This window comes from Pleurodeles waltl, chromosome 12 (assembly GCF_031143425.1).
Source record: "Pleurodeles waltl isolate 20211129_DDA chromosome 12, aPleWal1.hap1.20221129, whole genome shotgun sequence".
Lineage (NCBI taxonomy): Eukaryota > Metazoa > Chordata > Amphibia > Caudata > Salamandridae > Pleurodeles > Pleurodeles waltl.
The window spans coordinates 486,481,169-486,504,099 of record NC_090451.1 but is presented as its reverse complement, the minus strand read 5'-3'; positions in this window follow the sequence as shown (position 1 = coordinate 486,504,099).

The window sequence follows — 22,931 nt, the reverse complement described above, 5'->3', positions numbered from 1 at the left end:
CAATAGACTGGACTCTGCCATGGACATACCTCCAACATCACCCCTCCCCATTTTGCAACCCCTCCAATATTGTGCACTTAAATAAACACCCTTGAAGCACAAAACAATCTGGAGTCAGTCTGTGATTTCGAATTAGTGTATTATCAATTACTGTGGCAAAAAGCTCTTACAATTGTAATGTCAACATACCTATGTCACACAGCTCTAGTCCATGAGGAATCAAAGCAGATGTCACACAGTGGGACCCACTTCTGTGAAATCATAAGGGAAAGTGACAACTCAGTGACCACACACTGGGTGAAAAGACAGTAGAGAGGTAGTAATGTTAAAGTACATGTAGAAGGCAGGTTTGTATTCTTACCTATGTCTCACTGGAAATATTGCAGGATCACCGAGTCCCTGTTGTCGATGTCCTCTTCTTCTGCTTCCTCGTCTTCGCTGTCCACAGGCTCCACAGCTGCAAAAACACCACCATCCGGACCAGCCTCCTGCAGAAAAGTCACCTGTTGTCGCAAAGCCAAGTTGTGCAGCATACAGCAGGCCACGATGATCTGGCACACCTTCTTTGGTGAGTAGAATAGGGATCCACCTGTAATATGGAGGCACCAGAACCTGGCCTTCAGGAGGCCAAAGGTCCGCTCGATTATCCGCTGTGTTCGCCCATGGACCTCATTGTAGCGTTCCTCTGCCCTTGTCCTGGGATTCTTCACTGGGGTCAGTAGCCATGACAGGTTGGGGTAACCAGAGTCACCTGCAAATGACGAGGGACAACTGTTAGACACACACTAACCTGTAGGGATATCCCCAGACCCAGACAACCATTCCCACTGACTTGCTTCCAGGTGCTCACCTAATAGCCACACACGGTGCCTCTGGAGTTGACCCATCACATTAGGGATGCTGCTATTCTGCAGGATGTAGGCGTCATGCACTGAGCCTGGGAACTTGGCATTCACATGGGAGATGTACTGGTCGGCCAAACATATCATCTGCACATTCATGGAATGAAAACTCTTCCGGTTTCTGTACACCTGTTCACTCCTGCGGGGGGGACCAAAGCCACATGTGTCCCATCAATGGCACCTATGATGTTGGGGATATGTCCCAGGGCATAGAAGTCACCTTTCACTATAGGCAAATCCTCCACCTGAGGGAAAACGATGTAGCTCCGCATGTGTTTCAGCAGGGCAGACAACACTCTGGACAACACGTTGGAAAACATAGGCTGGGACATTCCTGATGCTACGGCCACTGTTGTTTGAAAGGACCCACTTGCAAGGAAATGGAGTACTCACAGCACCTGCACTTGAGGAGGGATTCCTGTGGGATGGCGGATAGCTGACATCAGGTCTGGCTCCAGCTGGGTACACAGTTCATGGATTGTGGCACGGTCAAGCCTGTATGTGATGATCACATGTCTTTCCTCCATTGTCGATAGGTCCACCAGCGGTCTGTACACCGGAGGATGCCGCCATCTCCTCACATGTCCCAGTGGACGGTGCCTATGAAGGACAGCAGCGAGCACAGTCAACCAACTCAGAGGTACGTACCCACAGCTTACACGGAACACGAATCATAATCCAAAAAGTGGCCTGTATGTGTGTAGAGTCTAGGCCTAGGTATGTGTGACGCAGTTACAAATAAAGCCATGTGGGCCCTGGAAATGGCAGCTGTCTGACCTCTAAAGTGGGACAATGGGATGTGAGGTAAATGCGCTGGCGTTGTACACTGTTGCGGTAGACGGTTGAAGACCGCGGCGCAATGCTGCATTGGTTAACATTGGACCCTATGGGTCCCAGGAGCCAATGACGATGTACGCCGGCGGTGACGGTACGCACCGCGGCAGACGTGACCGCCATTTTTTATCTGTTCAATCACTCGATACCTGATCTTCGACAGGAGAGGACCTACACTACAAGTGCTGCTGTGACATCGGTCTGGAAGAGACACTGGCTCGAGTGTCTGGGGAAAGGGTCCCTGCGTTCACATCGGAGGAGTTGGAGAAACTCGTGGATTGGGTCATCCCCCAGTACACGCTACTCTATGGTCCTCCAGACAAACAGGTAAGTACACTGGGAGCATGCTGTATGGAGAGGGGTGGATGTAAGAAGGAAGGGGGGAGAGTGCGGCGTGCATGAAACTACGGTGAGTGCATGTGCCACATGCCAAGGGTAGGGATGGGGTCCAATGACTGTGACGGTGCAGTTGGTAATAAGTTTCTCTTCCCCCTGTACAAATCATGTAGGTCAGCGCCCACCAGAAAAAAGATATTTGGCGTGCCATCGCCAAGGACGTCTGGACCCTGGGGGTCTACCACAGACAGAGCACCAACTGCCGGAAAAGATGGGAGGACATTCGCCGCTGGAGCGAGAAGACGGCGGAGGCTCAGCTGGGGATGGCCTCCCAACGTGGGAGGGGTGCCCGGCGCACCATGACCCCCCTGATGTTCAGGATCCTGGCGGTGGCGTACCCAGAGTTGGATGGGCGCTTGAGGGCATCACAGCAGCCACAAGGGGGTGAGTACACTCTCATCCTGCTGATTTTGCACACAGTGGAGGTGTCTGGGTGAGGGAGGTGGGCTGTGGGTTTCCTGAGGCCAGGGCCAGTTTAGTAGGAAAGGTCCCTCCGTAAGGCAGGCCATGTGGCACCCCACCCCACCTCTGTAGAGTGCCAAGTACACCTAGTCATGCCCCTGTGTCATGCATGTGTGCAGATGTCGTCCATAGCCTAGTAGGCCATGTCCCAGGGATTGCACAGTGGAGCCCAAGAGCGCGGCGTAGTGCAGGGGGCTTCTGTGTCTGTCGTGTCCGCCAACGGTAGCGGTAATGCATGTACTCAACATGTCTTTCTTCTGTCCCCCCCCCTTTTTGTGTTCTCCTTGTTCTTGTGTGCATTAGCATCATCAGGTGGACAAGCAGTGGCACCGGAGTACGAGGGAGCTGCATCCCACATGTCCATGGAAGGCGAAACTACGGACTCTGAGTTCACCAGTGGGACGGAGGGCGAGGGGAGCTCCACGGTGGGGGCAGGAGCTGACACCAGTGACACGGACTCGTCCTCTGATGGGATCTCCCTTGTGGTTGCGGCAACATCTGTGCCCCCCGCATCTATAGGTACAGCCGCCACCCCCCTACCAGCACCGCCCTCCCAGCAGCCCCTCAGCCTTTGCACCGTGCCCGTTCACCCAGGAGGGTGGGCATCACCTTCGCCCCAGGCACCTCAGGCCCTGCCCCAGTCACCCCTGCTGCCCTCAGTGAGGAGGCCATTGACCTCCTCAGGTACCTCACTGTTGGGCAGTCTACCAATTTGAATGCCATCCAGGGTGTAGAAAGGCAGTTGCAACGAACAAATGCATTACTGGAGGGCATTCATTCTGGTCAGGCAGCCCTTCAGCGAGCTTTTCAGACTCTGGCCTAAGCACTGATGGCAGCCATTGTCCCCGTCACTAGCCTCCCCCCTCCAACTTCCTTCACCCAGACCCAATCCCCTGTACCCCAGCCTATCCCAAGCACACCTTCAGACCAGCATGCACACACCTCTACCCACAAGGGAAGATCAGGCAGACATAAGCACCACACATCCCACAGGCACTCACGCAAGCATCACACACATGCAGACACACCATCATCCACTGCCTCCACTGTGTCCCCCTCCTCGTCTCCCTCCTCCCTCCCAGTCTCGTCTACACCCACACCTGCATGCACTACATCTACAGCCACTACTGCCATCACCAGCACACACACCACCACACCCCGCTCATGTGCAGTCACCACCCGCACTACCATCCACACGTCCCCTGTGTCCTCTCCCAGTGTGTCTGTGACGCCACCTCCCAAGATACACAAATGCAGGCACACACCCACCCAACAGCCATCCACCTCAAGACAGGGTCCAGCGCATGCACCTTCACCCAAAGTCACCAAACGAACACCTCCTACAACCACAACCTCTTCTTCCACTCCCAAACCCCCTCCAGCTACCCGTCCCAGGGTCTCCCAAAAACTTTTCCTGTCCAACCTTGACCTCTTTCCCACACCTCCCCCACCCCGTGTGTCTCCTAGGTCCCGACTCTCCAGGTCCCAACCTAGCACCTCAGCCACAACATCTCCGGGACCATTGGTGCCTGTAGGCACCGGAATCTGGAATGCACCGGCCACCAGGGCAGCCAGTGTGGCACGGAGCCACAGCACGGACAGTCCCCCACCTTTCAAGCATCAGAAGTTGGCCATTGCCCGGCGGGAGAGGGGGAAGACTCCAGCCACCAAAGCCGCTCCCAGGGGTCCCGGTGGGAATGTGGAGTAAGCTGCGACACCTTCAAAGGAGGGGAAGGGCCACAAGAAACCCGGCAAGTCTGGGAAGAGCAGCACGGCTGAGGAGACCACCATCATCCCCGCTGCCCAGGAAGCCACCGCCATCATCCCCGCTGCCCAGGATGCTACCGCCATCATCCCCGCTGCCCAGGAGGCCACAGCCATCATCCCCGCTGCCCAGGAGGGCACAGCCATCATCCCCGCTGGGCCAGAGAGGACCGCCAGCACAAGCCCCGCTGGGCTAGAGAGGACTGCCAGCACAAGCCCCGCTGGGCCAGAGAGGACCGCCAGCACGAGCCCCGCTGGGCTAGAGAGGACCACCAGCACAAGCCCCGCTGGGCTAGAGAGGACCGCCAGCATAAGCCCCGCTGGGCTGGAGAGGACCGCCAGCACAAGCCCCGCTGGGCTAGAGAGGACCGCCAGCACAAGCCCCGCTGGGCCAGAGAGGACCGCCAGCACAAGCCCCGCTGGGCCAGAGAGGACCGCCAGAGAGTACGGCCAGCACAAGCCCCGCTGGGCTAGAGAGGACCGCCAGCACAAGCCCCGCTGGGCAGGAGAGGACCGCCAGCACAAGCCCCGCTGGGACAGAGAAGACCGCCAGCAGCTGAGTCGCAGCAAAGGAGCACGCAGCCTCAAGCACCGCTGCCTCAAGCACCGCTGAACAGGGTACCGCCGCCTCAAGCACCACTGAACAGGGCACCGCCGCTCCAAGCACCGCTGAGCAGGGCACCGCCGCCACAGGCACCGCTGAACAGGGTGCCACCGCCTCAAGCACCGCCAAACAGGGCACCGCCGCCTCAAGCACCAGTGAACAGGGCACCGCCGCTCCAAGCACCGCTGAAGAGGGCACTGCCACACGCACCGCTGAACAGGGCGCCGCCGCCTCAAGCACCGCTGAACAGGGCACCGCCGCCTCAAGCACCGCTGAACAGGGCACCGCTGCCTCAAGCACTGCTGAACAGGGCACCGCCGCCTCAAGCACCACTGAACAGGGCACCGCTGCTCCAAGCACTGCTGAGCAGGGCACCACCGCCACAGGCACCGCTGAACAGGGCGCCGCCGCCTCAAGCACCGCTGAACAGGGCGCCGCCGCTCCAAGCACCGCTGGCCCATGAGCGCCAAGGGCACTAACGCTACTGAGTCAGTCACGAGCAGGATGCTCTGTCCTTAGCAGGATGAAGCAAACTGGGCACCAGGCCCCCTCCAGAACCAGTGGAGTATCACATCCACTCCCTCTGTCCTTAGCAGGATGAAGCACTCTGGGCACCAGGCCCCCTCCAGAACCAGTGGAGTATCACATCCACTACCTCTGGGCACCAAGCCCCCTCCAAAACCAGTGGAGTATCACATCCACTACCTCTGTCCTTAGCAGGATGAAGCACTCTGGGCACCAGGCCCCCTCGAGAACCAGTGGAGACTGTTATCCACTTGAGAAACTGTGGCTTTGCACTCCCCAGGATGGAACAGTGGGCAACCCGCCCACTGTAGTGACTTGAGAGTCTGTGGCTTTGCACTCCCCAGGATGGAACAGTGGGCAACCTGCCACTGTACTGACTTGAGAGTCTGTGGCTTTGCACTCCACAGGATGGAACAGTGGGCAACCCGCCCACTGTAGTGACTTGAGAGACTGTGGCTTTGCACTCCCCAGGATGCAACAGTGGGCAACCCACCCACTGTAGAGACTTGAGAGACTGTGGCTTTGCACTCCCCAGGATTGAACAGTGGGCATGTGGCCCCCTCGTGGATTTGACGTTGTGCACTCAACCGGCTGAGGTGCCTGTTTTCTTGCTCTCTGATGCCCCTGCAGTGTTCTCTCCGTCATGGTCGGGGATCTTGTGTGGGCCTCGCCCATACCGTGTGGGCCCAGTGTTCCACAGACTTCATCGGAGCACTACCTGGACTACTGAGATTGGTGTATATTTTGTTTATGGTGTATATATATATAGTTTTGCGTACTTGATTTTAATATATTACAATGGTTACACTCATTTCCTTTTGTCTTTGCATTCTTCCAGAGGGGTGTGGGGGGAGTAACTATAATGTATAAATATGTATTAGTGTGTGTGTGTTGTAGTGGGGGAGGGTGGGGGTGTTGCATGTGTGTGTCCCTGTTTTTTCCCCGCCCTCTCCCCTGTGTCGTAGGTGCAGTACTCAACGTTGTCTTCGCCGCTGGCGTTAGTGCTCCTGGTAGAGGAGCACAAAGATGAGGGCTGGAAAAATGTGCAACTCTGGTTCCATGGCGTCCGGATTCCTAGTGGCGTGTGTACAGGTGAGAGTTTTCCCTTCGAAGTCCTGTTTCCGCCGCGTTTTTGTCCGCGGTGAATCTGCCCCGGAAAAGGGGGCGGATTCGTAGGTCGTGAGGCTGTGGGCGGTACATTGACTTCCGCCTGTCTGTTGGCGGTGACCGCCAAGCTGTTTGTCTGTACCGCCGTGGCGGTCGAAGTGTTAAAGTGGCTATCTTTGTTGGCGGTTTCCGCCACGGTCGTAATTCCAATTTTTTTACCGCTGGCCTGTTGGCGGTCTTACCGCCGCTTTAACACCGTCCGCCAGGGTTGTAATGACCACCATTATCTCTTAAAGAAAACATAAGCGACAAAGCAACACCATAAACCATGAAGATCAGCATTAATAATGTAATTCAGCAATAAAATTCATCAGTCATTTGTCACCGTCAACGTCACCCCTAACAGCCTACCTAACCGAGATTAGCATTAGCAAGGGGATCTTCATGCAAAAACAATTGAGAGAAAAACATTAATTTGGAAAAATCTACCTAAGTGTGAATCTCTATAACAGCGCAGTTGGTACCTAGAAGAAAAGGCACAAAATCGCCAGTCACATTTTATAGCTGCCTATCCAGGATGGATCAGCAACGAGTCAGTTTTCATCTTCAGGTCATCAGATAGTCAGCTACGAATCAGGCTCACAAAATATGAGCCCAATATTAGCACCTCGGACAGCGTCTCCTGATGTCATCAGTTTTCTCCCTGAAGTTCTGATTCTTCACCCCTTGTCATGACTTTTTATTAGGGTCTCCCAGTCCATCCCCCTAATTGCTTATTGGTCAGTTGGTCAACAAATATGACTTTAACCTATAGTTTTTGTTTACTGAATCTACAAATTTTAAAAACTTCAAATTACACGAAACAGATTGGTTCTTCTTGCAATGCCCTATTCATCCGGTCCTTCAGGTATCAAAATTCTTGCATATGGCTCTCCAGTCAGTGCCTCTAATGTTCAAGTCCTGGGAAAGTACATTTAGCCTGCTCTACATGTAATTGTATCAAATTGTCTTCATCATCTCCTGTCCATCAGTACATTGCAGAATGTTCTAGCTAAATAACTTGAACTTCGAACAGGTCAAGGCTGCAGCTCACGATTTCTAGTCTTTGCAAGGCGTCTGGTTTCTCCATGTTCAGAGTGTGTAAGGCCCAGTGGAACTAGGCCTCCAGTTTAGCTAACTTAATAACACAAAACGGAGGTTAAACGTCTCCTTATGGCATATTACTACATTTTTTTCATATATTTTCATTATTTTTTCTCATTTTCAATTGTTTTAGTACACATGTTGATCATACCCCGAGGGCACATTTTTGAAACATGCACATTATTTTTCTACGGTTAATTTCTCTATGCATTTTCACATTAGTAACAACAAATAAATCATTAGTAATTTTCTTAATTAGCATATCTGTTTCAACACTTTGTTGGAGGTAGATTTCAACCTATAGAGATGTTTGGGATGAAGAGGATTAGGACTAGGGCTAAAGAAGATTAACAATAATTTATTTTAGCATCCAGCCCAAACTCTAAAGGATTTGTCTATGCCTCACATATTGTGTTACAAATATGCTTCTCTAAAGTTGTGAGTAGATAAAGCCCTCACTTCATATTTCTACATTTTGTATCACATACTGCAATGCCCTTTCCAAAGGCAGCTTTATTTTATGTATAACATTTTCGATGTGAAGCACAGGAGCACCCATCTTGAATCTACTCCTGCGATTGCTTAGCAGGGGAAAAATCATATGGCCATATTTGTTCCAAACAAAGACAGTTTTTTCCCCAGCTTTTCAAAACATGACATCAATTGTGTTGAATGTTTTATTGTCATGTTAGGAACTGGACATAAAGCCAGTTGATGCTACTACCATTTTCAGCACTTTCATTGGAGAGTTGCAAGTAACTTCTTAGAAAAGCAAACAAAAAGAGTATCACTTCTGAGAAACAATGTCACCTGAGCTGTTTACTCAGATTGTGCAAGATGAATAGTATTTACTGTATAGTAAAAATTAGTAGAAACTAATTCATAGATTTTCTTTTCAAAAATGCTTTTTTAAACGTGTACATTGCATTTTATCTTCCAAATTGGTTCTCTCTGTTGTTTTTTTATATGAGGCTTTCATTGATTTTATTTTCCTTACTCTGTTTCCTTTCCACACCCTGTCCTGGGTGACCTTTTACTTTTTTTTACTTACTGTCCCACATTACTCCTGATTTGTGCCACTTTTTTCCTAACAGATTTAAATCTAACAATTGAAAGGTGCATCTACCAATCTGCGAAATCCAAAGTTAATTTAACTAACACATAAGCCAGAGACAGAGTTTTTGCATTCATTCTGCCTACCAAACAAAACACTTTTGCATACATAAGAACCATTCTCAGGTCTGATGTCACCAGTCCTTGAAACAGCAAGAATCACCTTTCTTTCCTTGTGGCCATCCAAATGTCATTATCGTAATCAGAAACAGAAACTAAAACACAAATGCTGGGCTTGCAAGGGCATCATCCATGAGATCTCATCCACATCACACTGTCTCACATGACTAAAATGCTAAAGCAACAACCATATTAGTGTTTAACTTGCATTCTACTATTAAATGCTAGGTCAGCCAATGCTCATTGCCATGCAGTCTCCAATCTCATAAAACTTCAGAGCATAGACCTAGCATTCATCATGGAGTTTTCACTAACTTAACTTTCTGTCCCCTTTCTAGTCCCCCAGGAATATCACATTTTCAGAGCAAATAAACAACGCGAAATTGAGGAAGGGATCACTGTCATATTCAAGAAACATCTTAACAGCACAATCACACTCTTCCCATTTTGACACACTGGGATATCTAAAGCTATCCCTTAACCAATGAGAACACACACTACAATCTTTCTCCTTAAATTCAACAACATATACAACTGATTCATTACCACAAGCACGTTAAATTCTCCTCTATCATAAAAACATCAAGCCAACTTACTTCTTATTCTTTCCTGGCCAAACTACTCAAAGAGAACTTCTACATCTTTAAAGAAACCCAAAACAACTAGCAAACTATTGATTAGTCTTCAATCTCCATTGGCTTTGGAAGGCAACAGAAAAAAGTATCTGCCCAAACCAATTTTGTTGTAGCTAAAGAAGGATGCTGGTCAGATATCAAAGGGGGTACAGTGAAGGTCACAGCACAGATACTGCAACCCAAAAGATCCTGAATTATGTATGTAGCAAGCGTGACATCAGGTATGTCTAACTGTCATATTGGACCTTCCATAGCACTGACTACAGAAGGCTGCTCCTGACAATCTACCATCATAAGGGCTTTAGGGGTAAGGGTTTAAGGCTGTTCTATTCATTCCTGAAAAAATGAAATACCATTGTACAAGGTTGAGACAAACACTCAGAAACAGGGGAATAATGGAAAACTCAGGCAGTGATGTACATTAACAGCCTCAGGACACGCATTTACACTTGAACAGCAGTATGATGACATTATAACTATAAGAATCTAACCTTATCCAGTTTCAAAATGGATGACCACAAACAATCTATTTCTGAACGCCCCAAAAAAAGAGTTTCTTTTGTTCACCTCCTACAAAATGAAATGTGATCTAGCCATTCTATATGCAATACACCTTTACTGCTTTTCTCCATCATCAAACACTTTGTTCTTTATGTTGGACCCATAGCTTACAATGATTCTTAACATCCAATAAGTAGATAAAGGGGCCAACTATCACTCAACTAAGTAGCATCCCAAACCATCGTTTTTTTGCCCACCAAGCCACCACAGTTTGGACTCAGCTATATATGCCAATATTGACCCTGCTGCAATAGAAATGTCCAACTAAAAAGGCCAGACCAGGTCCTCCCTGAAGCTAAACGCAAGCACCACCCAAACCTGCTCTTCACTCAGCTCTAAGCTCGCCATTCTGGCATGAAAATATGACCTGTGTTGAGAAAATTAGACTGGGTTATAATCACTTGCATCGTGATTTTCAAATTATGTTTTTTTACCTGAAAAGACATTCAGAGTATCTCACAATACACAGTTACTGAATGTCAAGGCAAGTAAAACAAGATTAAGAAATAGAAACCTGCTACTCCTGCAAATGCTCAACTTCAAATCTTCAATCCAATAGAGACAATTGTTTTCTGTGGCAGACTTTTCCATCTAAAACTTCACCACCAAGGGGCGTGGCTTGGCCATTCTGCAAATGGCCACCACCTAGTGAGGCTCTGCCGGGTAGGAGCCTATATTTGACATTTATCCTGCCGAGACAGGCTGCCCGACGCTGCCTGGAGCAGCTACCCTGTGCGGGGAGGCAGCTGGATGCTGAGGGGACCAGAGGCGCTGCCAGCTTGCTGGTGGAGGTGGCAGTCGGTACACGGAGAGTGGCAGCGGCTCTGGGCCTGTCGCCCGCCTAGCTGGCTTTGTGCAGGAGAGGCCTGGGCTCTCGGCGCTCCGGCAGGCGGTGGTGCTGCGTGCCCCCCCCTTCCCGGGTGGTTGACGGTTCTGCGTCTCTCCAATCGTGTCTTGTGAGCTTTGGGACACCGACGTCTCATGGGGCCTACACGGCATGTTGGTCGGCCCGTGGGCCCGCGAGCACTCGTGCTGCTGTGGCGATGGCCTGGGCGGGCAGGTGGGGCTGCGCTGGAGCTCTGCTGGGTGGCCCGGTTGGCTATATCTAGCTTCCTCTGGGGGGGGGGGGCGCGTCGGTGGCCTGTGGACACGCCGGTGCCGTGATGCTGGGGGGTCATGGTTGGACGGCACCCCCCCGACTTCTGGGATGCTACCTGATGGCCTTGTCTGGCACCTCGCCATTGGTTATTGCCGTGGCCCCCTGGCGGTGCTGGTCGGACACCGCGACTTGTGGCTTCTGCGGCAGTGACTGCTGCAGGGCCTGGAGGACGACACTCATCATTGGAGTGACCTGGGGCTGCTGGACGGGGCTCCTTTACTTTTAAGAAGGTGTGCTGGCTCTGCCTGGAGGCTGCTGGTGCGGGTGACTGACCCTCGGCCGCATTAGGAGGTTGGTGAAGTTCCCGTCCTCCCTTTGGACCGAGGGGCTGCCCGAGTTGGAGAGTTACATGGTGTGTACCTGAGTGGAGTGGTGAGTCCTGTCTGTGATGGAGAAGGCAGATCAGAAGCAGCCCAAACTTACGTTTGAGGGCAAAAAGAAAAGCAGCCAGGCTGGCAGGTCATCGGAATACCTGCCCCAGGAGAAGGACATGCAATCACCCTCTGTGAAAGCTATGTTTGCAGACCTTAAGCACAGCCTGGCTAGCATAGATGGGAAGCTAGACCATCTGACCGAGCAAATGGACTGCCTGAAGGACAGGGTGTATGGTCATGCCACTCGTCTTGACAATATGGAGTCTCGCACATCGGATTTGGGAGACAGCCGCCGTGGAGATAGAGAGAAGGTACTGCAGATGGAACACGTGCTAGAGCTTATCCGTAACAAGAACGAGGATCTAGAGGCCCTGTCCTGCCGCAATACCATTCACATTTTTGGCCTACTGGAGACGACGGCCATTGGACGGATAGAAGAATATGTGGAGAATATGTTTACAACACTTTTCCCTGATGAGCTCTCTCAGGTGCTGGTGGTGGAGCGGGCCCACTGGTCGCTTGGCCTGCGGCCCCCGCTGGGGACGCCAGCACGTCCAGTCATTGTGCGTTTATTGAACTACTGGGAAAGGGACACAATACTTCAGCTGGCCCGGGAGCGTTGCCCAGTGATATATTGGGGGTCATTCCGACCCTGGCGGTCGGTGTTAAAGCGGCGGCCAACTCGCCAACAGGCAGGCGGTAATAAAAATGGGATTCTGACCCTGGTGGGAACCGACAACACAGGCCGCCACTTTAACACTCCGACCGCCACGGCGGGACAAACAAACAGCGCGGCGGTCACCGCCAACAGACAGGCGGCAGATAATGTACCGCCCACACTATCACGACCCACCAATCCGCCACCTTTTCCGGGGCAGGCGCCCCGCCGATAAAAACACGGGGGAAACAGACTACAAATGGGAAAAATGCTCACCTATACACACTCCACGAGGAATCTGGACAGCATGGAACCCGAATTAAACATCCTACCAGCCATTGTCTTCCTGCTCCTCTACCAGGAGCACGAACGCCGGCGCAGAAGACAACGGTGAGTACTGCACCTACGACACAGGGGAGGGGGGAGGAGAAAAGGTTACGGGCACACACACACACGACACACCCACCCCCACCCTCACCCCCCAATCCCTACACACCAATGCAGAGCAACAAGTCAGAGTGACACCCCCCAAACCCCCTGGAATAATGCAAAGACAAAATAAAATGTTCATTAAAATTGAAGTATATTAAAGCATATTTGAACCTAAGTGAAATATGAAATTTATCAAATAAATATATTACAACATGAACAATATATACATAGTCCAAACGTCTGGCACATATTGGCTACATTCCATTGTTCGTGGGCCAATGTGCATAAACACATGGGCAAAGCCCACACACGAGACCCGATTCCATTGGAGAGAACACTGCTGGGGCATCAGATAATAAAAACACAGGCACCTCAGGGGGAAGGGAAGGGGGGGCACTTCAGCCACATGAGTCCACGACGCCAGATCCACGAGGGGCCTCCATGCCCACTGTACCATACTGGGGAGTGCAAAGCCACAGTCTCTCAAGTCTCTACAGTGGGTGGATTGCCCATTGTACCATCCTGGGGAGTGCAAAGCCACAGTTTTCCAAGTCTCTACAGTGGATGGATTGCCCACTGTACCATCCGGGGGAGTGCAAAGCCACAGTCCATCAGGTGGATTACAGACTCCACTGGTTATGGAGGAGGCATGTTGGCCAGAGTGCTTCGTGAAGCCCTGCCCGACACAGATCCGGCCCTGCCAATGGGCCAGCGGTGCTTGAGATGAAGGGCCCAGCGGAGCAGTTCAGGGACGGCGGTGCCCAGCGGAGCGGTGCTTGACAGGAAGGGCCCAGCGGAGCAGTTCAGAGACTGCGGTGCCCAGCGGAGCGGTGCTTGAGATGAAGGGCCCAGCAGAGCAGTTCAGAGACGGCGGTGCACAGCGGAGCGGTGCTTGAGATGAAGGGCCCAGCGGAGCAGTTCAGAGACGGCGGTGCACAGCGGAGCGGTGCTTGAGATGAAGGGCCCAGCGGAGCAGTTCAGAGACGGCGGTGCCCAGCGGAGCAGTGCTTGACAGGAGGGGCCCAGCGGAGCAGTTCAGAGACGGCGGTGCCCAGCGGAGCGGTGCTTGAGATGAAGGGCCCAGCGGAGCAGTTCAGAGACGGCGGTGCCCAGCGGAGCGGTGCTTGACAGGAAGGGCCCAGCGGAGCAGTTCAGAGACGGCGGTCCCAGCGGAGCGGTGCTTGAGATGAAGGGCCCAGCGGAGCAGTTCAGAGACGGCGGTGCCCAGCGGAGCGGTGCTTGACAGGAAGGGCCCAGCAGAGCAGTTCAGAGACGGCGGTGCCCGGCGGAGCGGTGCTTGAGATGAGGGGCCCAGCGGAGCAGTTCAGAGACAGAGGTGCCCAACGGAGCGGTGCTTGACAGGAAGGGCCCAGCGGAGCAGTTCAGAGACGGCGGTGCCCAGCGGAGCGGTGCTTGAGATGAAGGGCCCAGCGGAGCAGTTCAGAGACGGCGGTGCCCAGCGGAGCGGTGCTTGAGATGAAGGGCCCAGCGGAGCAGTTCAGAGACGGCGGTGCCCAGCGGAGCGGTGCTTGACAGGAAGGGCCCAGCGGAGCAGTTCAGAGACAGCGGTGCCCAGCGGAGCGGTGCTTGACAGGAAGGGCCCAGCGGAGCGGTGCTTCTCACGGCGGGGCCCTGTTCAGCGGTGCTTGTCTTGGCGGGCCCTGTTCAGCGGTGCCTCTCACGGCGGGGCCCTGTTCAGCGGTGCTTCTCACGGCGGGGCCCTGTTCAGCGGTGCTTCTCACGGCAGGGCCCTGTTCAGCGGTGCTTCTCACGGCGGGGCCCTGTTCAGCGGTGCTTGTCTTGGCGGGGCCCTGTTCAGCGGTGCTTCTCACGGCGGGCCCTGTTCAGCGGTGCTTGTCTTGTGTTCCTAGGGAAGCAGATCTGGCCAATAATTCCCGCTCAGTCGCCATCCGACCTTTCACTTGCGGGGCCCTCCTGTGCTGGAGTCCTGGGCCCGTGGGTGTCCTCCGTCACACCCCAAATGGGGCTGGTGGGGCCTGCTGCCGGACTTGTCCGCCCTGCTGCCCTTGCCATCCTTCGCCGATTCTCTGGGGCCCTTGCCTCCCTTTGTGGATGTGCCAGGTGACGGTGCCAGGGTAGTGCCTTTGGGGGCTGCCGTCTCTGGCCTCTCGCGCCGGCCCTTCCCTTTTTTAGTTTTTTTCCCAGGGGGTGGGCTGGCTGTCCCCTTGCTGCTGGCCGATGTTGCTGCCCTAGAAGCTGGTGGACTCCAATAGCCCTGGACTATGGTCCTTGTAGGTGCAGGGCTTGTGGTGGCTGAGGTGCTGTTTGGACTCTTACGAGATGGAGGGGGTGGGTCAGGTGATGCAAAGAGGTTAATTTTGGAGAGGAAAAACCTTTTAGGAGCAGTGGGAAGGGTAGGTGCAGTGGGTATGGGAGTGGAGGAAGAGGATGTGGTTGTAGGAGAGTCAAGTGTGCTGTCTTTGGGTGCAGGTGCTTGTGACGGAGGCTGTCGTGAGGTGGATGGCTGTTGGGTGGGTGGCTGCCTGCGTTTGTGTGGTTTGGAAGAGGGGGTGACAGACACACTGGGAGAGGACACAGGGGACGTGTAAATGGCAGTGGGGGTGGTGACTGCACGTGTGCGGACTGTTCTGGTGGGTGTGGTGGTGATGGACGTACTGGCTGATGGTGGTGTGCATGCAGGTGTGAGTGGAGACGTCACAGGGAGGGAGGAGGGAGACAAGGAGGAGGGGGACACAGAGGAGGCAGTGGCTGTTGGCATGTCTGCATGTGGATGTTGCTTGGGTGAATGCTTGTGTGATCTGTGGTGCTTATGTCTGGCAGAGCTGCCCTTGGGTGTTGAGGTGTGTGCAGGCTGGTCTGTAGGTGTGTCTGGGATAGGCAGAGGAACAGGGGAGTGGGACTGGGTTGAGGAAGTTGGAGGGGGAGGCTAGACACAGGGACAATTGCTGCCGTCAGTGCTGAGGCCAGAGCGTTGAACGATCGCTGATGGGCAGCCTGACCCGAATGAATGCCCTCCATGTATGCATTGCTCCGATGCACCTCCCTTTCTACCCTCTGGATGGCATTCAAAAGGGTAGACTGCCCAACAATGAGCGTCTGGAGGAGGTCAATGATCTCCGCACTGAGGGCAGCAGGGGTAACTGGGGCAGGACCTGAGGTGCCAGGGGCGAAGGAGATGCCCAGCTTCCTGGCCGAGCAGGCACGGGGCGAAAGCTGAGGGGCTGCTGGGAGGGCGGAGCTGGTGCGCTGGGTGGCGGCTGTACCTGTTGTTGCGGTGGGCACGGATGTTGCCGCCACCACAAGGGAGCTCCCTTCAGAGGACGTGTCGGTGTCGCTGACGTCTCCACGGGTCCCCGTTGTGGAGCTCCACTCGCCCTCCGTCTCACTGGTGTACTCGGAGTCGGTTGCATGGCCCTCCGGGGCCATGTGAGATGCAGCTCCCTCGTGCGCCGATGCCACTTCTCCTCCGTCTGATGATGTTAATGCACACATGAACAGAAAACCAAAAAAAAGGGGGGGGAGAAGAAAGAAAGACATGTTGAGTGCATGCATTGGCGGCACCGTTGGCGGAGAGGACAGACACAGAAGCCCCCTGCACTACGCCGCGCACTCGGGGTACACTACTCAATTATTGTGACTTGGCCTACAAGTCTATGGACGACAAATGCACACATAGGTGAGCCCGGACCATGGATAGCTGTACTTAGCACCCTACAGAGGTGGGGGGCGGGGGCACAGGGCCATGCCAAACGGAGGGGTCTAACCTACAGAATCCGCCCTGGCCTAGAGACAGCCACAGCCCTCCTCCCCCACCGAGACACTTACACTGTGCACTAATATATCAGAATGTGCTGATACTCACCCCCTTGTGTCTGCTGTGATGTCCTCACGCGCCCATGGGTTGGCATTGGATTAGAGCTGTCTTGGGCTTGCTTTGTCGTGGCCGGTCTTGGATTATGGATGGTATCCTGATGCTCCTGCCCACCCACCCCAATCGGGGCGGTTCCTGGATGGCCTCGCTGATGCCCAGCTGGATGAGTCCAATTGAAACATTTGTTGTTCTGCAGTGGGCTATGAGTTTGGGTGTGGGTGGGTTTACTGGGCTGGCCCAATTGGGGGGCCAGTGTGGGTGGGGACATGCAATGTTTGTTGTTGGGGTTGTTAGTGTTGTCTCTTTCTCCCCTCTCACTTTTCCCCTTTCCATTGCAGCTGTTGCTTTCTGTGTGGCGTCTGGGGATGCCATACGATTTGGGGGGTTGCTGGGATGGCAAATAGAAGTGTGACTGCAGTTTGGTGACTCACCTGGAACGTCAGGGGGCTGAATGATAGACGCAAGATGAGATTGCTGCCGGCCTATATGTAGAGCCATGCGATTGATATATGTATGCTGCAGGAGACTCACCTGGCTGAGGGGACGAGAGTGAGGGTGAAGGCTGGCTGGATTGAGGAGAGTCATATGGCAGTGTACTCGAGCTATGTGCTGGGTGTAGCGATTTTGATTAGGAAGGGATTGCCCTGGCGCACAGGCAGTGTGCTTGTGGACCCGCGGGGTCGCTATGTCACGATTCACCCTGGGCTTACCGCCGGTACTGGAGAAGGATGGTGAGCGGCCCTGGTTCCTGCAAGTCCTGCTCTGACCGAGGTAGGGGCGACCCCTTCCGGTAGCCACGGTGCTGTTGACAATAGTAAGCCACCACAGTCCGTGCCCTCCAGAAGGAGTCCCAGAGGAATAACCCCAAGGGGGAAAAAACCTCCAACAGGAACTCCCTGAAACAGAAGGAGGGCACAAGGATTAGAACTCAGGATCCTGGAATTCTGGAAGACTGAAGACAGAACAAGAACGACTGGCGTCCCAAATGAAAAACCAGCCGGAGCGTGACCACCACCGCCGAAGTGTTGTAACGCAATGAGAAGAAGAAATGATTCCCCTTATATACCCCTAGACAGGAAGTGATAAAACAGGAAGACGTAACACCACCATCTTGGCTTGGGAAGGAGCTATAGCTAAAGATAGAAAATATACCCTTGTATAAAAGGAACAGGTGCATGCAGGGAAGAAGGGAAGTGCACGGCATGCTGGGAAGGAGAAGGCATGCTTCAAAATCAAGCAGAAGGAAAAGAAAGGCCCTGAAGGCGTGTTGCAGGTGAGTAATGTTAGGGGGGAGGGCCCAGATACCCCACAACGTCTGTATTGTGCGCCGTGCGCAGCGAGGACCGTGACCCAATTCTGGGCCTCCGGCCTCACCGTGCCCTGATAATAGCGCGTGGCCGGAGAAAAGGGCCGGAGGGTGAGGGAAAAGACGGAAAAAATGACGGATCAAAAGAGGGGCATGAACCGACGGTGCGTCTTCCCAGGAGCATTCACTCATAGGGTAGCCATTCCAATGAATGAGGTATTGGAGACGACCACGGTAGACCCGAGAGTCACAGATTTCCTGGACCTCGTATTCAGGCACGTTATCAATCAATTGAGGAGGAGGACAGGTGAATTGTCTGCGAAAAGGATCAGGGACGTAGGGTTTGAGTTGTGATACATGGAATACAGGATGTATTTTCCACGTCAGAGGCAAGCGAAGGCGAACAGACACAGGATTGATCTTCTGAAGAATCAGGAATGGACCATAATATTGGGGTTTAAATTTATTTTGGGTGAGTCGGAGAGGTAAGAATTTAGAGGAAAGCCAGACCTTATCGTGGATCTGCTAACGCGGGGCCTCAGAACGTTTCTTATCAGCCATTCTTTTCATGTATGTCTTAGTGGCTAAAAGATCTGAACGTATGACACGTTGGATACCCCGTAGTTGCCGGACATATGAGGTAATGGCAGGAAGATTGGAGGTTTCTTTCAGAGGAATAGGAAAGGCCTTTGGATGGAATCCATAGGAACAATTGAAAGGGGAGACTTTCGAAACACTGTGTACTGAATTGTTGTATGAGAATTCTGCAAGTGGTAGGTACGTAGACCAATTACTCTGCGTAGCATTGCAGAAACTACATAAATATTGTTCAAGGCCTTGATTCAGCCGTTCTGTCTGTCCATTAGTTTTGGGATGGAAACCTGATAATAAGGCCACCTCTATTCTTAGTGTCTTACAAAATTGTCTCCAAAATCGGGAGATGTATTGAGGACCCCGATCTGAGATAATGACTTGTGGCAGGCCATGAAGCCGAAAGATCTCCTAAATGAAGATTTGGCTTAGTTCCTTAGCGGTAGGTAGTTTCCTTAATGCCGTGAAATGTGCCATTTTTGTGAAGGAATCAATCGTTACCATTATTACCCGATTCCCAACAGAAGGAGGCAAAGAGCACATAAAATCAGTGGATATAGTGTGCCACGGACCTGGTGGAACAGGTAACGGACAGAGTAATCCTACTGGTTTATTACGAGGTGTCTTTGCTTGTGCACAGATGGGACAAGAAGTTACATAGTTCTCAGTATCTGCTTTGATTGTGGGCCACCAAAAAGAGCAAAGCAGGAGGTCTTGGGTAGCCTTCATTCCGCGATGCCCTGCAATGGGAGAGTCGTGGCACATACGTAGGGCTTCTGTTTGGACTATCTTAGTCTGTAGAAACAAGGCTTTTTTGAAATAATAGTATTCCTGGTCTTTATGAAGCTGCAGTCGTAAATTGTTCATTTCAGTTATTTCAAGGTTGGAATATTCAGTCTTAACCTTGTCTAGGAATGTCTGTACTAGGCCAATGATCTTATTATTTTCAAATAGGTTTTGTACCGGAGAATCGCTACACTCAGGGTAGCGACGGGAAAGGGCATCTGCCAAAATATTCTGAGAACCAGGGACATATGTGATGTAAAAATCATATTGGCTAAAAAAAAAAAAGCCCATCGAGCCTGCTGACTATTTTGGCACTGAAAGTTTCTCAAACACTGTAAATTCCGGTGATCTGTCCGTGCCTCAAAAGGTTCTTTCGATCCCATAAGAAAGTGTCTCCATTCTGTGCAAGCTGTCTTCAAGGCGAGCAGTTCTCGTTCTAACACCGAATAGTTACGTTCGGAGTCGAATAGTATGTGTGAGAGATAGAATACAGGGTGCTCTAGCCCATCATCATCTTGTTTTTGTAACAAGGCAGCCCTGATTGCTCTTTTTGAGGCGTCCGTGACGACGATGAACTGTTTGGTGGTGTCTGGATGCCGTAGAATGGGGGCTTGAATGAAGGCCTTCTTTAGCTCTTGAAAGGCAATTTCGGCGTCTTGGGTCTAATAAAAATCCTTCCTTACATTGTCTTTCTTAAGGGTTTGTGTAGTATTACTGGTTCTCTGGGCAAAGTCAGCTATAAACTGTCGATAAAACTTGGCCAATCCCAAGAAACACTGAGTTTCCTTGATGGAAGAGGGGGATGGCCAATCCAGAATGGCTTGAATCTTGTCTGAATCCATGGCAACACCTACTTGGTTGACCCCAAGTATTTTACCTCAGTTTGGTCAAATTCGCATTTTTCTGGTTTGCAGAATAGATGATGTTGTCTAAGCCTTTCCAATACTTGGAGTACATGTTTAGTGTGTTGTTCTGGGTGAACAGAGAATATTAGAATGTCATCCAGATAGACGACCACTGTCTGGTGTAGAAGATCAGAAAAAATAGCATCCATGAATCTTTGAAAGATGGAGGGAGCATTGGTTAATCCAAAAGGCATCACCCGATATTTATAATGGCCGAAAGGTGTTCTGAAGGCGGTCTTCCATTCATCACCTTCCTTTATCCTTAAAAGATGGTATGCTCCTCTAAGATCTAACTTGGTGAATTTCTTAGCCCCTCTGACGGCTTCTAAGATGTCTTTAATAAGAGGCAGAGGGTAGCGATCCTCAATAGTAATCTTATTTAATCCTCGAAAGTCTATGAAAGGACGTAAGTCTTTTGTCTTTTTTGGTACGAAAAAGAGAGGAGCCCCTGCAGGTGAAGAGGAAGGGGCAATCAAACCACTTTGTACATTTTCCTCTAGATATTCCTTGAGGATTTTTTTCTCAGGCTCAGTTAGAGAATACATTCGCCCAAAAGGAACCATGGCATCTGATTCCAAAGGAATAGCGCAATCGTATTCTCTATGGGGTGGCAGTTCTGGTTTTTCTGGTTTCTGGAATACATCGGCATATTCTAGATAATGTCTGGGTACTCCTTGTAGGACGTTGATGGAACATCCCACCTTAGGTGGTGTTTGTAAGAGACTCTTTGGGGACCAATAGTTTCCTGCTAAATAACAATGGTGTTGGCAAAAGTGGGACGAAAGAGAAATGGTTCTGGTTTCCCAATTAATGTAGGGATTATGCCGAGTTAGCCATGGAATCCCCAGAATCATTACACGATGCGGTGAGGATATTAAGTCGAAGGAAATATTTTCTTGATGTTTCCCGAACTGCAGACATAAGGAAGGAGTGGTATGCCGGACAGGTCCCGAGGCTAGGAGTGAACCATCCACTGTGTGGACTTGCTCTGGTACTTCCTTAGGTATTTGCAAAATCAGTCTTTCCATGGCCCAGGTTTCGTCTAGATAGATACCACTGGCTCCACAATCCAGCAAGGCCAGTGCTCTCTCTTCACGGCCATCTGTTAAGTGTAAGGTGACGGGTAAGAGGAAAAGAGCAGTTTTTTCTTCCCTTGAGGAACAGAAGGAAGGTATCTCAGAATATCCCATCCTCGCCCTTCTCACAGAGGACGGGATCTGGCGTACGAAGTAGATGACCAGCAGCACCACAATAAAGGCAAAGTCCTTTTCTTCGCCTGTTTTCCCACTCACTAGTTGATAATGGTCCTCGTGCCATGTCAATTTGCATAGGCTCTTCATCAGTAGTACCTTTAGGTTCAGAACGAGTCTCCTCGGAACGATGAGGAAGGGCACGGGACGTCATAGAGTGTGATGGTATACTACTCTTTTTCTTCTCCACTCTTCGCTCATTAAGGCGATATTCTATTGCAAGGGTCAGAACCATTAAACCCTTGAGGTTCTCCACTCTGGCGGAGTGCACTAGTTAATTTTTGATGTCATCCCTGAGACCCCTGCGAAACAGGGTCACCAACGTACAATCCACCCAAGAAGTTTCAGCTGCCAACTGTCTGAATCTTGTGATGTATTGTAGTCCTGACTTCCTTGTTGAATATCGCATAGAGCTTCTTCTGCTGAAGACTCAAGTCCAGGACGCTCAAACATTTGTTTGAAGGCAGCGACAAAGCTTGAATAATTAGACAGGCTGGGATCATTGCCTGTCACCAAAGGGGTTGTCCAGGCCAAGGCTGGGCCAGATAGAGCGCTGATCAAATATCCAACCGTAGTCTTGTCGTGCAGGAACTGTGAAGGACGTTATGCATAATATACTGTCAAGGCATCTAGGAACTCTAGCAATTTGTTAGGATCCCCAGAGAAGCGAGGTGTGGTTGCAGATACAGTAGGAACATCAGTGGCTATAGAGGCTAAGGCTTGTCGGAAAGCCGTATTTTCGGTTCGTAGTTGTTGGAGTTCTTGGGCCTGTTGTTGGATAGTCAGGAGCAAGGTTTGACTAGTTGGTTCCGTACTCATCACGGGATTCTCCATGGTTCCGGTCAGCGACTGGAGTTTTGGGAGTTGCAATCTGTCACGATTCACCCTGGGCTTACCGCCGGTACTGGAGAAGGATGGTGAGCGGCCCCGGTTCCTGCAAGTCCTGCTCTGACCGAGGTAGGGGCGACTCCTTCCGGTAGCCACAGTGCTGTTGACAATAGTAAGCCACCACAGTCCGTGCCCTCCAGAAGGAGTCCCAGAGGAAAAACCCCAAGGGGGAAAAAACCTCCAACAGGAACTCCCTGAAACAGAAGGAGGGCACAAGGATTAGAACTCAGGATCCTGGAATTCTGGAAGACTGAAGACAGAACAAGAATGACTGGCGTCCCAAACGAAAGACCAGCCGGAGCGTGACCACCACCGCTGAAGTGTTGCAACGCAATGAGAAGAAGAAATTATTCCCCTTATATACCTCTAGACAGGAAGTGATAAAACAGGAAGAAGTAACACCACCATCTTGGCTTGGGAAGGAGCTATAGCTAAAGATAGAAAATATACCCTTGTATAAAAGGAACAGGTGCATGCAGGGAAGAAGGGAAGTGCACGGCATGCTGGGAAGGAGAAGGCATGCTTCAAAATCAAGCAGAAGGAAAAGAAAGGCCCTGAAGGCG